The sequence below is a fragment of the Protopterus annectens genome, chromosome 17.part0 (genome assembly GCF_019279795.1).
Source record: "Protopterus annectens isolate FY-2018-M chromosome 17.part0, PAN1.0, whole genome shotgun sequence".
Lineage (NCBI taxonomy): Eukaryota > Metazoa > Chordata > Ceratodontiformes > Protopteridae > Protopterus > Protopterus annectens.
Genome location: NC_056751.1, coordinates 147,858,313 through 147,879,210, shown reverse-complemented (window position 1 = coordinate 147,879,210; position 20,898 = coordinate 147,858,313).

Genomic DNA, 20,898 nt, shown 5'->3' with positions numbered 1-20,898 from the left:
CCATCCTCCAGACAAGGTGTCTAGGGCGATGGATCGACTTGGAAAGCAGATGCATGCTTTAGCTACCTTTGCCATAAGGGCGCTGAACTGTATGGCCCACATAATTAGGCTTCAGCTCGACCTTGTGAAAGAGTACACGGAGTCCTGCCTGGGGTCCATTTTAGCCAAGGATAAACGTTCGTTCTTGGCACATATGGCCACTCTTAAGTCGGTTACTAACATGTCCATGCGTTTACTCTCTCATGCCACTGAGGGAGCTGCTAGGGCAGCCGGGTCTGGTATTGCCATGAGGCGTCAATCCTGGCTCCGGCTTTGCAATTTTTTGGAACCTTTCAAGGTGTCCTTTGCAAATGCCTCTTTTGACGGTTCGACCCTGTTCAGAAAGACCATCCGAGACACGCTAGTCCAAAGTGAGAAGGACAGGAAGATGCTGTCAGCTGTCGGGATCCGCTTCTCTAACCCTCAAAGGTCCTTTTCCAGGAATCAGCAAGGGCAAAAGAAGTTGTGGTTCCAGAAGTCTCAGCATTCCCGGGATGCTCCGGACTCCTTTTCCCCTACAGGCAGGACAAGGTGGACGCCGGCCCAGAGGCAGAGGGGGACCGAAGAACTTTCGGTCACAAGAACCTTTTTCAGATCGACCTGCATAGCAGCCCTGAGGGGTTGCCAGACTGCTCCACTCTGGAGGCAGTTGGGGGGGGGGCATTTTTCAAAGCACTTAGCTCAATGGGAGTCCATAACGTCAGACCGCTGGGTGCTTCGAATAATACCCAGAGGTTATTCCATTCCCTTTATGAACAGTCCCTTAACCCCAAGGCGCCTCCCAGATGTTCCATCCGCTCAAAGGGAGGCGTCAGCTTTGGAAAAAGAAAAGCTGATAAACAAAAGAGCAATCCAGCCGGTCCCCCCAGACCAGTCCGGATCAGGCATCTTTTCCAGGTTCTTTTTGGTGCCAAAAACGACAGGGGACTTGAGGCCAATTATCGACCTATCCACAATGAACCTGTCCGTTGCCAAGGAGAAGTTCTAGATGGTCACCTTACAATCCATCCTGCCATTCTTGCAGGAGGAAGACTCGATATTCTTGGTAGACCTCAAGGATGCCTACTACCATATCCTGATGGACAGGTGATCTAGGAGGTTTCTCTGCTTTCAGCCAGGAACCAATCACTACCAGTTCAGGGTCCTACCTTTTGGTCTCACCACAGCCCCCAGGGTGTTTACCAAGGTCATGGCAGTTGTAGTGGCCCACTTGAGGCTTCAGGGCATTCAGGTCTTTCCATACCTGGATGATTGGCTCCTCACCACCCTCTCCAGGCATCAACTTATTCAAATCAGAAATTCCTTCCTTCAGTTGTCAAATCTACTGGGTATTACAATAAATCTTACAAAGTCCTCTCTTTACCCTGTTCAGATTCTGGACTTCATAGGGGCGAGAATAGATTCTCTTCAGGCCAGGGTATTTTTGACTCCAGACAGACTGCAGAACCTGACCATTCATGTCTTGGCACTTCTTCAGACTTCTTCACCCCCAGCAGAGTTAGTCCTGAGAGCATAAGGGTCCATGGCAGCAGCCATAAATCTGGTTCCTTGTGCACGTCTGCATATGAGAGTGTTACAGTGGACGTTACAAGTTAAGTTGTCTCTGTTACACCAGCCCCTAAACTTCTCGATTCCTCTAAGCAAGGTCTGCAAAGCTTCCCTCATGTGGTGGCTTCAATCCCAGGATCTTCGAGAAGAATGCTCCTTTGTTATGCTCCCGCCCCAAGCCAAAGTGACCACGGACACCTCCCTTCTAGGGTGGGGGGCACTGCTTGGGCAGGACTGTCCAAGGCACGTGGACCCCAAACAAGACCATTCTGCATATCAATGTTCTGGAGATGAGGGTGGTCCTTTTAGTGTTGCAGGCCTTTCATGCTTCTCTTCCTCTGGGAACTATTGTGATTCAGTCACACAGTATGTCAGTGGTCCGGTATATCAACAAACACGGGGAAACCAGGTCCTACCCACTTTGTGGAGAGGCCATGAGAGTGTGGGAATGGGCAATCACCACCAACCATTTTCTGATAGCAATGCACATCCCAGGTCAGTCCAACATTTTAGCGGACAAACTGAGCAGGACTATCCTTTTGCCCTACGAGTGGTCTCTGAACCCTTATGTAGCAGAACAGATCTTCCTCAAGTGGGGTCAGCCTTGCTGCTATTCAAATACAATCATGTCATATTCTTCTGGAACATTGTCATAAGTCTCCAACCCCCGAGTTCTGGCCTGAATTTCTTGGGACTCTATTTCCTGTAGAACCATTGGCCCCAATCTGTCATGCCCAGCAATAGAGCTCTCCTTAAATGAGCACTGCTTGTCCATGTAGCCTGCTCGTAGTGCATTGGCAACACAGCTGTCAGTGATTTAATCAAATGAATTATTCACCCAAGTCATGACCTCTTGCAAGCTAGGCTTCACAAAGTTTCTACATTAATTTCTCTCCATTCTATTTTCAATGTAGTCATTGAGTTCCATGCACAAATGGTCCTTGAATGGCTTGTTTATTGCAGTATCAAGAGTCTGGAGATAGGCAATCATTGCTGCGGGAATCATTATTTGATCTATTCTTCTCTGTGCAGGGAAGTACTTCATGTCTTTAGCACAATGAGTGCTGGCTGAATCCCAGACTAGCAGACCTCTTTCGCCACCTTGCAAACCAAGTGGCAGCACTACATCGACCCACTTTCTTATAACTGCTTGTGTGCACCAGGCTTTTTCAGTTTCAAGAATGTAAATGCCTGAAACACGTTCAATCTTATCTTTCTTGCTCTCACTAATGATTAGAGGTGGGGTTTCCTTTCCATCTAGATGAATTGCCAAAATACAGGTAACACGTGCACTTTCAGAACCAGTGAAGGGAATGTTGGTTGATGAGGCACCCCTCGGATCAATTGTTTGAGATCCTTGGCCCATAAACACTGCAGTTTTCATCCATAGCAATCATGTTGGAGAGTTGGTATTTAGAAAAGTCGATCCCATCAACAACGGACTTGAATGCAAGTGCATGTTTAATAACTTCAGCATCTTCCAGCTGGAACAGTGTTGTTGATCTTCTTAGAGATAGTTCATATCGTTGAAAGAAGCCATCCAGCCAATGTTGTGATGCTTTGAATTCTTCTGGGGATATTTCTAACTGTGGTGCCATTGCAAGGGCAAATAATTGAATATCAGCCCTGCACACTTCCAGAGCCTTTGCTCTCCTGTTAGCAATCCATTCACAGATGAAGTCTTCCAGCTCAGGAAATAATGTTTGCTGACCTGATCCACACTTGCACTTCTTAGCATTTCCCTCATCCACCTGTTGACTGAGGCTATCGTACTCTGCTCACCATTTTCAGACCATTCAGAGAGCCAACTTCTGTTTGCAGAAAGCCATCAGATTCTTAAACTGGGAGTCCTCCATGATTCCTTTCTTGTACTCGATGGAATAGCTCTTTCTTTTTACACTCATCTTACCCGGGCGGGTTAATTGAAGACTTACAAGACAGGAGTGGCAACAAAAATTGTGACAGTTAAGAAGACACAACTACACTCTAGCTCTAGTCTTCCTTCCTATCACCCAAGCAGACCCCTTCATTCTAATGATAAACAACTTCTCACCATCTATAAACCTCAAAAACAATTGGAAATAGCCTTTACTGCTACTCTGCTGCCAAACAAATGGAATATTATTCCACAGGCTATTAGAACTGTAACCTTCCACCCATCATTCAAGCATCTTCCAAAAGGCCACCTATTAAACTCATGGGTCTGCTCATGCTATACCCCCAGCTGAACATAAATCTTGCCACCCCTATCTAAACAGATTATCTATCCATCTCCACTTTCTCATCTTCACCTGGATATCCTACCCTCTCTTCCACTTTACAAAACATTTCTCTATCACCTGCTCCTCTTTTGCACTAATCCATCCTAATCTCTCTCCCCCTTTATATTTACAATTGGAACTAAACACATGACTTTTACTTATTACTATGGTGACTTGCCAAAAGGACACTCTTCAGATTTGAATCTAGTGTTTTACTTTGCTTTTTCTCATTGTTCTCTTTGTAACATATTTTCAGTATATTTAGCACATACATTCTTTTTTAGTAATCCACACAAGAACTTCATCAAAATCTAACAAACAACTTAAACATACTGTTTAAAATGGAGCTAAAACAGTCATGTGGTATGCAAACAACCAATCAGTGCCTGTCCTTAGGTAATAGTAGGTTAAAAAGTGCCTGAACCAAAATACTTTGTATCAGATTTAAGCAGACTAGATACTATTTAAAACTTTTGTGCCTACAAGAAACATTTAATATTAATATGATCATTGAGTCCAGAGTATTTGTCACCTCTTGACCCATACAAATGCCAGTGGAGGGGTGTGTTTTTGCAGCTCTTGATATTGTGTCCCTATACACCTATATTAAACAGAATACAGGGATCAAATTCATGAGGAACCATCTAACCAACTGTACCAACTTTAACAATGGTTTGGTTAACACCATTTGTACCTTATTGGAACTAGTACTGGATAACAATTTCTTCAACTTTTCTGGCAAACTTTACAAGCAGGAGACACGGTTGCCATGGGAGCAAGGGTAGCCCCTGTCTCTGCTAATCTTGTCACGGCCTGATGGGAACAAGAACATTTGAAATCTCACCCTTTGTGCTCTCCAAGGTCATCTTCTATAGGAGATAAATAGATGACTTGGTCTTTTTATGGAAATGTGAAGAGGAAGAATTAAAAAAAATTTACTCTCATCTCAACAACAGCACAGTTTTTTTGAAATTCATCATGAGTGAGTATGGGAACAAGATCAACTATCTGGATATCAACTTGAAGTTGGAGATGAATAACTCTACAACATGGAGAGCAAAACCCATAGAAAATAAACTTTTGCTAACCAGTATTTACATAAAAGATTATACATCCATTCCATATGAAGAAAGAAATTGTTAAGGGACAATTTACCACTATGAACAGACTTGCAAGCAATGATGCCACCTTTCTAAAGGAGTCTATAACTCTGAGATCATTCTTTTTTGCATGAGGGTACAACCCGATTGGCTGTTAAAAATCCAATGTGAAGTTTCACTACTTAGGTTAGACAGAGCCAAGCCCATTTTACACAAAGTTGCAATGGAGCAACATTTGGTGGAAGTGTACACACCCACTCTGAAACAAAACTCAGACTCTGCCTTTAGAAGAGCATTCCCTTTACCAATCATGGTTCACATGAGAATAACAAAAGAAATCCTGGAAGACAATTGGAAAATCATTCTAGGTAATATTCACTTGGCAAAAACTTTAGGAGAACATCCTGTGTGTATATAAAAGAGCACAGAAATTAAGTCCTTTTTGGAAAGAGGTCCACTTCCCAAAAACACTGGACATTTTACCCCAGGCACTTTCAAATGTGGGAGATGCAAACAATATACAGAATCATAAGTAACTTACACTTACATCCGAACCCTTGACCTATCCTTTTGGTGCCTTGGAAGATTTGACTGTAATTCATTTGGAGTGGTTTATATTGCCCAATGTGAAACATGCCCACGCTTCTAGGTAGGAAAAACTTTCAGAAAATTTGCCTGCAGAATTTACAAGCATAATCTAGCAATCAAAATAAAGATCAAAACAATGTGCTAGCAAAACATTCACTGATTTGTTCTTGTTTTAAGAAATTCATTTTTAGTGTACTGGAAGCTGTCAGTTTGCAGGACTTTTCATGGAATTATAAGGTACACTTTGAGTGCTGAGAATCTTGCTGGCAGATCAGGTTAGGCTGACAATCAGGCTGACAAATACCCTGGACTCAATGATCATATTAATATTAAATGTTTCTTGTTAGCACAAAAGTTTTTATCTTGTTTGCCTTAAATCTGATGCAAAGTATTTCGGTTCACGCATTTTTTTTAACTTACTATTACCTAAGCATAGGAATTGATTGGTTGTTTGCAAATAACATGACTGTTGTGGCTCAATTTTTAAACAGTATGTTTGAGTTGTTCATTAGATTCTGATGAAGTTCTTGTGTGGATTATTAAAAAAGAAAGAAAGCCCTAAACAGAATTTGACTGTGCTTGCATCTTCTGTGAAGAGCTGGTACTTGTAGAATTGTTTTTTTGGTTTATGTTCTTTATTCCACTCTGTTTTGTGGCATATATTTTTAGTATATCTTTTATGCCTTACAATATTATTGATTATTTTTGAAAGTTATAATTTTCAGCTGTTTCTTATGTAATGTGTTCAAAAATGTTTTTATTTTCTCTAAGTCATGCTTTTCTCCCCAGGCCTCCATTGAAAATGGGCTCTTATGACCCAATCAGACTTTCCAAGTAATCAAATATCAATCAATCAATCAATCAATAAGTAAATGTTAGAATATATTATAATGCACATAAACGCAGAATTATGTTTCTATCCAAACTTTCACAAACAAATCATAATATCTTGGAAACTGTACAACCTAGACATATATTATTAGAATACATTTGTTAAGCAGACATGAGCTTTTAAATGACAGCAAGAAATTCCTGTCTGACTACATATTTATACAAAAATATGAAAACATATGCTTAAGTGTATACTTAGCAACATAAATAACTCTAAATATCTTTCATAATTTAAAACAAAAGAACTGAACACCAGCAGCCTAACAAACTTGGAACTTTAATAACAAAACAAAAAGCTTGAAGGTAAAAACAGTCATGGTTCAGCGCTTTTGTCTTACATAAATAACATCATCAGAACCATGAAACAGGATATAAAAACAATTTTTAAAGGAAACTCATAAAACATGCCCTCCAAAACACCCAGTCTGGTGGCAGGAACCACAAAAGCCTGGGATAATCTGAAAGGGACAGTAAATACAGAATGAATAACACTATTTACAACTTGGAAGCTCTCACTTTAAGTTCACTGATAATAGAAATGCCATTATTAATCCCTGGCAAATGTATGGCATCTAATCTGAGTTGCCAGAATGTTTCTCTATGCAATAATTTGTTCTTCTATTCCCCTGTGTAGGCAGCTGCTTATCCTTGTTCCAAAATAAAAAAAAACTTAAATCTTTTAAAACCGAGACAGAACAGGGAATGCCTAGCAAGGATGATCATGCTGTCAGCCTTCTGTATACTATAAAGGTGCTGATACGTTATTTTGTTCAAGGCATTGTTGGTTTTGCCTACATAAAACACTTGACATTGGGTGCCCCCTTTCCCATGTTTCATGATAATGTCCACTAAGGGACCCATATAACTGTTCTCAATCTAACAACATTGAGGACATCTCCCACACTTCAGAGTCACCAGAAGTCTAGAAATTAGGTCAAGACAAAATCTCTCCAATAAATGTTTGATGCTGGGCTTCCTTTTGCATGTAAATGTGGGCTGGCTATTAACCAACTGCTAGGTCCCTTCATCACAGGAAAGAATATACCAGTTCTTGCAAATACTAAGAAAAAAGTGTGGTCCAAAAACAAATCCAGTTTAAAAACACGCAAAACACTTAAAAAAAAGATAAAACAGATAAGCACTTTCAAGCATTAAGCTCTTCTTCAGATCTAAAAGTCACAAACTAGGAAGCAGCACTTTAAACAGAAACACACATTCCACTCAATAAAAACTACCCAGTCAAAAAATACAAAGAATGTTTCAGTGAAGCAGCTGTCTTGAAAGTAATGCACGTCTTAAAGGTACAGTCTCTTAAAGCCCAGGAGTCTTACCTGCTTGTAGCCTCACAATCCACTTTATCTCTGCCAGTTCAGTACTATGAACAATGTTACCTCCTGTCTTATTCTTCTTCACCAGCTGTAAAACCAAAAATTAAAAAGTATGCACTGGATTCATAGAAATGTGTTTCATAAGTGCATTTGTCATATTCTTAAGCTGGATATCACTTATATGCTTTAAAATTCTTTCTTTAAAAGGTATGTTAGTTTTTCCCACATAGAAGTGAGGGCCTTTACTACAGACTGCCAGGTACACCAAATCACAACTTCTACAATCAGCATACAGCCTGGGACTAAAAATAAAATACAGTCAAAGGGTGTTGAAAAGTTTAGCACTTGAGATATAACTACATGCTTTACATAAACGATAAGTGAAAGTCCCAACCTCCTCAGATCTAAGAGGACTGTAGTCATTGCACAAGCTGGGACCATAATATAACTGTCTATTCAGAGACATAGCATTCTTAAAGCAGAAAATAGCTTTATTGCCTACTGCTTCTCTAATGCACTCATCCATCTGAAGAACTGACCAGTTCTTCCAAACAATATCACATACCTTACTGACGTTGCTGGAGAAAGTCAAAATCACATGCACATTGCTGCTACTGGCAACATTCTGCCTCGCATCATGCAATCTCTTTCTATCTCTCCTGAAAAAAAGGGTCTCACCCATGAATCTGAGAGCCAACCCCTCATTCATGTGAGTTTGCACTTCTCTCTTTGCCGATACTCTCTGCTAATAAAATTGTTTTTTAAGTGCTCAGAGGCAGTTTGGAATTTGGCTTCATCTGTATGTAGCCTAGAGATTCTCAGAAACTGACCTTTAAGGGCATTGTGGTATACACGGGTAGAGTGCATACTGGACCGATGCAGCAAGCAATTTCTCCAACACTCTTTCCTATACAATTCAGTATCAAGTCCACAATTCTCATTAATGGTCAGGCTTTATGGGACTGTACCTTTAAGGCCTGCATTACTTTCAAGGCAGCTGCCTCATTGAAACATTCTTTGTATTTTTTGATTGGGCAGTTTTTATTGAATGGAGTGTGTTTTTGTTTAAAGTGTTGCTTCCTAGTTTGTGACTTTTAAATCTGAAAAAGAGCTTATCTTAATTTAAATGTTTTGTGTGTTTTTAAACTGGATTTGGCTGTGTTGTTTGGACCGCTCTTTTTTCTTGGTTTTGTGTTTTTCGTTCGGGACCAACTTTTTGCTGCAGTTTGTATATAGTTCTTGCAAATCATCCGCTCAATATTCTTGACATCCAGGTAATATTAAAGGATCATTAGGTTTTGATCAATGAATTTATTAATGTACTTCTGGTTTAACCTGGTAGAATTCACCAAACTCCCCTTTATGATAGTTGCATATCTCTCCATTCTCCCTATCCATAACTCAGCTTGAACACTGTCCAAAAGGGAGGTGGGGTATCCTTGATCTAAAAACATATTCTTAAGGACTGAGAATTCATGTAAACACGTGGCATCATTAGAAGTCAATCTTGAAACTCTAATAAACTGACTTTTCACAATTCCTTTCCTTTGGTGTAAAGGATGGCAACTTGTGAAGGACAAAAATGAATTACAATAAGTAGGCTTCCTATATACTCGGCTTTCTAAACAGCCATAACTTGTCCTTTGGATATCAATATCCAAAAAGTTGACCCGATGCACATCCAAATGGCAAGTAAACTTCAAAACATTAATACTAGATCCCATCACCTCCACTAATGCCAAAAAAATCATTGGTGATGCCTTCCACATGAATTATAAGTCATCCAAATATCTGAAGTAACCCAGGCAACCACTAAATAATGGAATGTTGAGTTCCCACTTGAGGAGGAAGGCATTTACAAAAACAGGAGCACGTGCATCCCCCATCCTGTAAGCTGTTTGTAATATTCACCACCAAATGCCATGAAGTTGTTATTTAACACAATGTCCATAAAATCCTGCACAAATGCAGAACAAATTATTGTACTGTGGAATGTTGTAGCAACTTAGACTAGGCAACACACATTTGACAGGTATTAATGATGGCATTTCTATCGTCAGTGAACTTAAAGTGAGAACTTTGAAGTTGTAAATAGTGTTATTCATTCTGTATTTTCTGTCTTTTTAGCATTTTCCCAGACTTTTGTGGTTCCTGTCACCTGATTGGGTGGGGTTTTTTTTGGGGGGGGGATAATGAATTTCCTTTAAAAAGTGTTTTTACTTCCTGTTTCATGGTTCTGATGATGTCTTTCATATAAAACAAAAGTGCTAAACCGTGAATGTTTTACCTTCAAGCTGCTTGTTTTGTTATTATATAGTTCTGAGTTTGTTAGCTGCTGGTGTTTGGTTCTTTTGTTTTAGATTAGTGTTTACATCAGTACTGTATGGGTTTCCTACCACTGATGGAGAAAATTAAGGAAGAAGTGTACAAAATGAAGAATGTCAGCATTGTTGGATAAGTAGCACATACTATAGATTGCCATATTTACATGGTGCCAATTCTAAAGAAGAACGGGCAGGAGTGAATTTACACTGAACTATAAACACAAAATTAAGCAGTTGATGGGGAAAATGTATTTTATCTACCGGTAAAGATGAATGAAGGTAAATATTCTCCTTATTAGATGACACAGGCAGATTTTGGCAGATATCCCTGCATCCTGAGAGCTGAAGCTAAAATTGAATATATTTATTAATCAATTTACCAGGTACTGTTATAAGAGATTGCCTTTTGTAATCATGGGTGATCTTGGGATTTTTTAAAGGAAAAGTCAAGAAACAAGCCAACCAAAAACTTCAAAACACTGGAAATAACAAACTTATTAGTAAAGCTTTCAGGCAAATGCCCTTTCTCAATGTGTTTTTCAGAGGAAAATATCAAAAATACTACAAGGCCTAGTGAAAGAGCATTTTTATGACTGCCATCTTCATGTATGGAAGTATCATGGACAAACACTCTGTATTCCTCAAAAATAGTACTTTAGTTAGAGATGGATGAAGGGGCTGCCTAGGCACAAGTGGTAAGCTGGGCATGAGTACAGCATTGGTAATCATTTAAGCAACTGTTTAAATGATTTGCTTTTAGTGTATGCATGTGTCTGCTAATTACAAATATTTGTATAGCCAGGTTGTCCAACTGTGTGTTAACCCATAAACCAACACACACACACAAACACACACACCATCTACTGAGCACAATATGCAGAGATATTAAATATAGCAAACTATTTATGATAATGCTAAATGAAGAAAAATATATCCTCCAACAGAACCAGTTCCACTGTCTATGAATTCATTCCAAAAGATGTCCCTACAGCTTACATAACAATATCTATTCATCTTGCATCTTAACTACAACCACCTTTCTGACCCTTTTATAACTGTTATTATGGGTTATATTGGAATGCAAATTATTATACCTACTTCCACCTCCTGCTATAAATAGTTAAGTGCGAGTGTAAGTGTTATGGGAGCCATATGGCCAATGAGAAAGAAAAAGAAACAATTACATAGCTTGTAAAGCTGTTTTGTTACTAGAAAGTCAGTGTATTATTGCAGTCACAAGTTCAATATATACCGGTATAACTAGCACAATATTTGTTTTATTTTACAGTAGTTAGGAAACAGGTAAAACTGGGTGCAGTGTATGAAAAAATGCCAGTGTCACAGCTGACTAAAAAATGTAAACTGACAATAATTAATTCTGCTAGTACGAATTAGGATGATATGGCAGTCATCTTGGGTATACCTTTAGTCCATCAAAGCCAGGGACAAAAGGACAGTTGAGGAAAGTGCAAGGCATGCAGCAAAGTGACCTCTGTCTGTCCCCAGACACACCTCAGAATGTTGTGTGAAATTTAAAAAAACTGGAGTTGTAGCTGGAAATGAGATACTGTGAAGCACCTGAGACAAAGAAGCAGCTTCAGGTAGAAATAGAGTAAGAAAAAATATAGGCTGAAGATGTAGAAAATGAATGGGAGCATCTGAGTGAGATGCAGCAAATGGAGAAGTTTCATTGTGAAAAAGAACTGATTACTGTTTGTTAGAGGTATGTGAATGTGTGGGTGAAATCCAGCTCAGAGTGCTCAGATCAGTATTTAACTTTTCTTCAGCATTAAGTTGGGAATACTGTGATAGTTTTATCTGAGCTTTTCAATATCTGTGTAGTCAGGATCATAGGATCACAGGAGGTTACTAGGCTAATGGCCCTGAGGCCCTTACAAGCCTAGCCAAGAGTTTATCCCCAAAAAAGAAACCTCAATCAGCACCTGTTTCCCCTGTCAGTGAGGGCCACAGGTGGAACCCCTGGGACAAATTTGTGGTTTCCCATCCACTCATCAAGGTTGCGCTTAAAGAGTGTCAGCAACATACTTTGTTTGATGTGTATGGGGAGTCTATCCAGAGACGGGACAGTTAGTCAGCACCTAAATTTCCAGGAACAATGGCTAAGGTAGTCTAACTCTCCTGTTTTGGGGCAAAGCTGTGCATGCTTTAAGTAAAATCTCCAATAATTACTGCATAGACTATTAACAAATTAAAACAATGTTTATTGTAATGTTTTAAGCTTATTCTCAGAGTTTACAAGAAAATGCTGAAGAAATACAACAGAAGGGCAGAGGACAGTTTAGTGATTTCACTGGAGAAATAAACACTTACTATAACAGCTAGGTGAGTGGATGTCAAAAAGCTACTTCTGAAATCCATTATTGTGTAATTCTTTCTTGTATGTGAAAGTGTTCATTGTTGTTCTGTAATAAGCTAATGTAATACGCTGACTATCCCTGGAGCTTTTCTCCCCAGGCCTTGGCTGAAAATGGCCACCCACCCAGTCAGATATTCCTGGTAAACAAATATCAAATAAAATAAATAAATGTTGTAAGACCTTATGGTAAGGAAGCAAGCCCTCAGTACTTTGCCTGCTGACATGAAAATCTTATCAACAGAACAAGAGTGTAGCACTGCTGAGGAAATGGTCAAAAAGGGTGAGCCCCATCCAATCATCAGAGTACAACTGCACATGAAGGGGGTTACCAAGCAGTACCCATGGGTATAAGAGAACCCTTGGGAACATTCTAACCCCTCACTGGAGGTTCCACAGACAAATAGAGAAGATATGCCAAGGTCTTCTGGATATGTACTTACAATGTAACCAAGTGTAGCCAAGCACAGAGTGCCATAGCAACAGGGTGGTTACAAAGGCCACATGACAGAACTAACAGAGGTAGTGCCATTGTAGTGGACAGTTGTCTTAAAACTGTAGTAGTTCTAGACTATGTCACCTATCCTGATAGAGGGAAAGAAACTACTGCTAAGATGGATACAGCATCAAGCATAATTATTGTTAAAATAAGTCATTCTTGCCCAGACAGTAAACTCCAGTTAGGTACATAGGAGGGCACTTTTTCAGCTGCCATTGATCAGAGTTCACATGGACTGAGAAGAGGGGCAGGCAGACAAACAGATGGCTGTGTTTGGTGATGTCCCAGCAGAAGTACTAATAGATAATGACTTTGATGGCATAGTACCTTGTCTAAATACAACTACTTGCAGCCAACCAAGAAGACAATTATGTGGGAAAAGTAGCAGATCCAGTCATTGCTCACACCACCGGGAGAGGCTGATGATGTGGTTACTTCAGGAGAACAACTAGACATCAGCAATAAGTCTGAATTTCATCCATAGCTGTCAAAAGGTACTGGTCTTCCTTTGGAAGAGTTTACTTCAAGGAAGAAATGATTTGTAGCAGCAAGTCTAAAACTGTGCTAAACTTTCAGTGAAAGGGGAAATATTAAGGTGACAAAGAGATTTTATATATATATATATATATATATATATATATATACGCACAGTTCTCATCTCTCATCTTGCAGAACATAACAGAGTTAGCCAAGAAGGCTCCAGAATACTCAGCTACAGGTGGAATCTTATAGCAATAACCTATGCTTGGGTGTGGGTAATGCTGGATTTACCCACGGTTGGTGTGGTTTGTTCATTAGGGCGAAGCCCAAGTGGCCAAACAACGACAACCGTGGGTAAATCCAGCATTACCCACACCCAGAAGTGGGTTGTTGCTATTATACAATGACATTATTTAAGAAAAAAATACTTTTCTTAAATAATGGCATTGTGTAATGCCTCCTTGCTGCCCCTCTAAGGAATGCCACAATGGCTGCTGTGCCTCTTGTACAGTGGTATCTGAAATGCTCTTTCAACTTTTTCCCATGATATGAGTAACAAAAGGAAATATAATGTCAACCTTTTTAGAAATAGCCTGTTCAGAGATGTTTTTCCCAATCTCTGATTGCAAGGAACACACATAACTAATCTGAAGTCTTAATGTTTTGATTTTGTGCCAATAAATATCAGTTACCTATTATCATTATTATTATTATTTACTATTTGTTAAATGGGTAGGTGGGCTGGTCTGAAAACCGTTTTCTGCCATGACACAGGACAGAATAAGCAGACATCATGAATATTGATGAACATACAAAACAATATAATGATAGAAAATCAAATGCTTGACATAGAGTTTTATGTACAGATTATAACGAGAAAGATAACAGTTAAAAGCAAAAATACTTAGAATATTCACAATAAATATAGAAAGTACATTTAGATTTTAACATACCACAGGAATGTAAAACTCTCTCACCCTTGTTCTGGGGATTAGAAAAAAAGCTGGCAGCTGTATGGCCTGATTAAGGGATGACTCAGTTACCACTTCGGGCAAAACGGATTAATTCTTAGGATAACTGTGTTTGTAGAACAGTAAAACATGCACCTCTAATAATTCTTCTAGCAGGTGTAATGACAAGCAGGAGAGCAGAGTGTTGAGGTAGCTAGTGTACATGGAGGAGGTGTAAGCTTTCCAAGCATAAAGTTCAGGTATTATGCAGGATCACTTACCTTCCTAGATGGTCTGAATATTAGAGCTCCTTTCAGTAACTGCTTGACAGGTTGCCAGGATGCTGAGGGGTGATATCTTGGCATGCAGGATGAGACAGCTGAATGATGCACTTTCAGTGAGACAGATGTCAGCCCTGTATTGAATAAGTTGGACAGAAACTGTAGAATAAAAGACACTGATGCTAAGGAGGAGTCTTTATTGCTCTTTTGACACCAGAAGTTTTATTTATTTTTTTAATTTATTTGCTTTTGTTAACTGGGGTAGTCTCACTGCGTCAATGCAATGACCCCTTTTCAGTGGAGGCCTGGGGATAAAAGCTCTTTTATTATACATAAGAATTTTGTATTAAATAGCACTGATAAAATAATGCTGCATGATAACATATTGTAAATGTAGTTAGTACAGCAGTCAGTAATGTAAAACAAGCAATACATAACAAAAATTCTGTAGGAGTGGAAGGCAGTGGTTAAACTAATACAGCTATTAAACATTAAGGTCAAACATTTGCAAGCTAGTTAAACTGTTTGTTTGGGGGATCCGTGTGTTATGTTTAGGGTTAGCTACAATGCAATGAATGCAGGTTTGGCACACAGAGTCTGAAATGTGTCTAATAGTGGTATAAATTCCTAAGAGATGTAAAAATTAAGGGGGCTGTTCTAAGAAGGGATGGTATTGGAACAGGGAGAATATGAAAGGTATTTTTAGTCTGTAGTTGGGCAGTATGGATATATAGACCGTAGCAGTGTAAGGGGACTATAGAGATGAAGTAAGAAGAGTTAATGCTAGGGGGATGATATTTATCTGAGTTATACAGAGGTAATGGATAAGATGTGTTTAAAAAGACATAGGGTGGTGTTTTCCATTTAGCCATGTAAGACATATTGATAGCAAGCATTCTGCCATCTGTCATAATATTCAGGTTATCCTCTTTAAATTGGTACTTGAAGGAAAGAAGGGTAAAACTGCTCAAGCTGCAAGTTGTAGGATCTTCTGAATGGAGCATAAGAGGGCTCCTTTGACCAGTTTAAGGAGGTCCTGTTGCATAGGCATTGTATGAGGTTTCATCCTCAACATCTATGTGAGTAGGGAGAATGCAGTCTAGGCTTAAAGGCTGTTATCAGCAGTAGCTTCACACCTTTACCTTTTGCATTACTGTAGGAAGAAAGGGGACTAGAGGGAATTCATATAGAAACCAACCTGTTCATTTGAAGGAAAAGGCATCAACTGCTCAAGCTTCTATTTGAGATTCTCTGGAGCAGAAATGTCTCAAATGTCTCTTGTTTGGAGAAGCAAATAAGACCTGTCTCTATGACATCTTCCTGTGAGCTCCCTGCAGGAATACATCACTCTGAATCGACCAATTTTTGGGCTTTCAGTGTACATCTAATCAGGTGGTTCACCTTTGGTTTTTGTTGCGATGGGATATAAAATGCTTTTGGGGTAATCTGAGATTGTAGAACTATTTCATAAGCCATCATTGCCAGCCTATGGGGGGGGGGGATAAAACAGAGCTCTCCTTGCTTATATACCACATGATGCATTGTTTGTTATCACTTTCTTTTTTCCTGCTATGGATTTGAATCCTAATCTCAGGGACATTATTTCTTTCATACTGATATGCCTTTCCACTATGAGTAGTTACACTCACCCTGGATCCTAAAACCCTTTAAGTGGGCTCCTCAGGCTAGGTCTGAGGCATTTGCAGTCAAGGTGTGGTTGAGAAGGTCTTGTTTAAAAGATCTGTCTTGGTTTTATCTGAGTTGGCTGGATCACTATTCCAGTTTCTGCTCGATGCAGTGTAAGATGTGGACCATCTGTTGTAGGGAGGGATTGGCTGTGATGTGTTCCAGTGTTTCTGAGAAACCATTAAAGCTTCCTTATATGTAGCCTCACCAGGGGTACCATTAACATTGAGGATAGCATGTAACCTACTACCTTAAGAAATCTCTGGCAGTAACTGAGGTCTCCAGGGCAATGTCTTGGAACTATTTTGCTAGGAGTTTCTTCCTTTCTCGGACAGAATGGTCTTCTGGCTGCTGGAGACAAACAATGCTTCTAGGAAAAACAATATTTTGGATGGTATCATACTTGACCTGGGGAGATTAAATGAAAACCTCAAGATCTGAAAGCAGTCCATTGTGAGTTATACTGCCTTCTTCATCTCCTCCTGAGGCCAAGTCTGGATGAGGCACTCATCTAAGTAGCAACAGATATGACTGCCCTTGGTTCTGTCGTAGGCAGTTAATGGAGCAACGCTCTTTTTAAATACAATGGAAGCAGTAGCAAAACCAACAGGCAAGGAGGTAAATCTGGTAATGGGATTCCCTGGCCTCAGGTCTGTAATAATAAGTAGGTTGGCATCCTTGGGGTCCAGGGTAACAATTAGAGGTTCAGGAAGCAGGAGTGGTAAGAAGGTCTGTGAAGTTAGCAGTTTGGAGTTCTGGACCTTTTTTGAAGGTATTCAATTTGAAAAGATCTTAACTAGGTTTCCCGGGTGTCACTTTCATTAAAACCATGAATAACCTTGAGTAGTATCCGTTGGTCTTGTCCTCTTTTGATGCCAGCTTTATCACATCTTCCTGTAGATGGAAAGAAAATACAAGATCCTTTTAGTTTTTTTGTTACTATGGAAATGTCTGTCATCTTTGGCTTTGCTCAAAAGTCTAATGTCTTTCGGCTTTTCCCAGTTAGGGGTTGGCAGAGTGGAACTCCGGTCCGCTAATGATTGGCAGTGGATTTTTATGGTGCCGAGGTGCTAGCCCGATGCCCAACCTTCAAAGAAGGCATACCCATTCACTCATGCACCTACCTGCATGTCTTTTAAATGTCACTTGACTGTGGGGAGGACATGCAGACTCCACACAGAAGGTGCTCCAGCCGAGAATCAAAGTGGAGAACCTCTTGCTGTGAGGCGACAACGCTAACCGCTGCACCACCACAGCCTCTATCATGCATTATTTTATATGCCTTACTAATTATTCCCTTTTTAACAGCAGCTTATGCTGGCTTTGCTCTAAAGTAAACACTGTATATTTGAGATATCACTTGTAGGACTGACTTACCTTTGAGATGTAGTCCATTTCCCTGAGAACTGGACCAGCCTTCCTCCCATTTTGGGGGATTGGAAATGAAATGGAGAAGCCTTGTATGGAGATTAGGATTGGAGTAAAGATGGCTGGAGAACCTCAGAGTAATCAAGACTGCTCCTTTTGTTGGTAGTGCACTGAAAGACCTTAGCCTTCTTCTTCTGGTCTGCATACTCCTTTTTTGTACTGGCTCTTTTTCTTTTTGCCTGTGAGAGCAGGGCAGGACATCTTGGTATGGAAATTACTGTTATACCTTTGTATGAAGGGGTAAAGAAAAAAAAAACAGCTGCTTCATGAGATGTATAGTTTTGCTCTTCTCTTCAGGTTTCTTGAATATTTCTACAGTACAGGCCCCTAAGATCAGTTATTATCAAGTGGAGATCGCCATGACATCCTCATGCAGGTGCTGAAGCCTTAATCAGGTATGTTCTCTGATAACAGATTCTGTGGCTGCTGCTCTGCATCTGCATACTGTATCCACAGTATCTTATCCACATGGAATGTTTGGTGGCCTGCACAATAGGCTGGCTGAATTCCAGAAGCTGTGAACTCATTCCTTCATCAGACATCTCCCCTATTTTTCCCCTCACCTGGCTGAGATGTTCAAAGTAGTACTTGGTCAAATGTGTCTGACACTGAGTGCACTGAATGTAGGGGTGGCAGCTATATATATCTTCTTCTTAAAGCAGTCAAAGGACTCTGCTGTTTGGGATTTGGAAATATTATTATTAGGTGTTGGTATTAATTTGGACCACTTTTCTGGATCCAGAGACACCACTGCTTGTTTATCTATAGGATTTCCATACAGTAATCTGTGGGACTTTTGGACTTTATAAATATATCAGAATTATTTGAGGCAGAGAGTTGGGAGTCTAGTTCCTTTGAGGCACCCCGGAATGCATCCTCTAAAGCTCAAGGACTGGAGGTATTGCTCAGATATGGGGAAACCAAGACAGGAGGCTGAAATACTCCCTGTGAGCATTAAACTCCTCTTTGGCATCCCATGCAAAGTGCTTCTCCATTTTGTAAAGGGTGTCACCAAATGATATTTCCTCTGTTGAGATGCAAATGATATGGCATATTCAGGTTCCATGCATTACCGTAAGGGAGAAAATATCTGGAAAGCATAAGACAGATCTTCCCCTAAAGCCTATGAATCCCTCTCTAGAGAAAGCTTTATTCTTTCTCTTAATAAAGGAGATTCCTGACATAAAGAGTAGGTCTGTAGCTACCTGCAGCTTCTATGAGAACTGCATAAACTTCTGAACCAGAGAGAGAACCATATCTGTGGGGGAGTGGATGTAGGCGTTGTGTGGGTGAGTGGAGGTAGGGGTTGTGTGGGTGAGTTTGTTATGTGAGGCTCAGGTAACTGCAGTGAGCTTAGCTGAGCAGAAGTCCTGTGTTTGGATTTCTGGACCGTCTTAGCTGGTGTTGCCTCCTGAAAGGCTTGAGTCCATTGTCAGACATCACAGACCCCAACTTCTTGTCACAAATGTCTTTCTTAGCAAATACTAAATGTGTGCCATCCTCTTCTTCAACACAATGAAATGGGTGCCAAATATGGTTACTTGCGCCGACTTCTTTGTAAATGCATTCAACTTAGGAGGACATGACTTAGCACAAAGATATGATGACCTGCAAAGGGGCAACAACAGAGGCCTCAGATGATTTGGTCATATGAGCTGGAGTCTGGTAAGGTATCACATGTGGTCTTGCAAACTAGAACAAAATGTGGATGTTTGTGCTCAAGGATGACTCTCCTGTGTCCCTTTCTTTACTTCTTCTTAAAATGATTCTCCTTTCTTTTCCTACAGGGAATGTCTATGACCTGCGATGAACTGTCTGATGACATTAGGGCATGAACTAAGGCATCAAGCCTCATCTTTTCCAGATAGTCTTAAAAGTAATGCTCCCTTCTCCTAATAATGCTCCCTTCTCCTAATAATGCTCCCTTCTCCTAATAATCGTGTGACTAAAGCTCTGAGATGCTACAATTAAAGACATCATGACAGGGCCAGATACAAAATACACATTGTGTTTGGTAATTCTTGCTGCATGCCCACTTATTAGCTTTTTTATTTGTTTATTTCCTGAGCAGATATACTGTAAAAATACAATGGTTGTCCAACCTCTTTGAATACAATACAAAGCAATGCAATCAAAAAAGGACAGAAAAGAGTTTCCTCATTGGGGTAATTATCTATACTAACTGTGGAGAAGGCCAACAATGCCAGACTATTGACTCTGAACAACTGATTCAATATGCAACGTGTATTGTGGCAAGCAAGAACTAAGGATGGCATCGGCACATATCCAACTTGTATGTCCACTTTATCCTGGATATATGATGACATCCTACACCAGTTGGCATCTGTCCAGACAGGAGAGGGAAAGCTGCTAAACTGTTCAAGCTAGGCCCTGCCTCTTCTGTGGTAGAAGGTACAGATGTCAGTACTACTGCAAAAAGTATCCATATGAAGAATATTCTTTGATGTACATTCTGAATGTTTGTGGGCTGCAGATGGGCTATTATTCATAATACTACACATATTTGTGTATATAATGTACAGCATATGCCTCCTCGGTGTGCAGTAACATCTCTTGTGCAGACTGAGTGCACAGAAGACTTCAAGCTTTGTATAGCCACTCTTCAGCTCTGCACAGTGTATGCAGTTCCTGAATTTCCATTGTCATTCTTTCTGTATCTTCTGTGTTCTTAAGTGAGATCCACAGTCTCATCTTTCATCTAAGTCAGTAAGCTATTGACACTGAAAAGAAAGTACTTGCAAAGTACCAATGTATATTTTTATATGCCTCACATCAATAACACAGTTATGGTGGGGCAAAAGAGGCAACTACCATGGCCGCAAATTGTTTGGGGAGGTGAGATCGGCTAATCTAGATGTCTCTTTAATGCAATACCAGCTTTTAAAATCCAGTATTGCATTTGCAGTCAAACCTGAGTGTGTGTGTGTGTGTGTGTGTGTGTGTGTGTGTGTGTGTGTGTGTGTGTGTGTGTGTGTGTGTGTGTGTGTGTGTGTGTGTGTGTGTTCTACATTTGATAAAGCAGTTTGCTATAGTTTAAAATAAAAAGTCTTTTTTTAACTAAAATCTGAGCACTATAGCAGTTTGCGCAGGCAAAGTATAA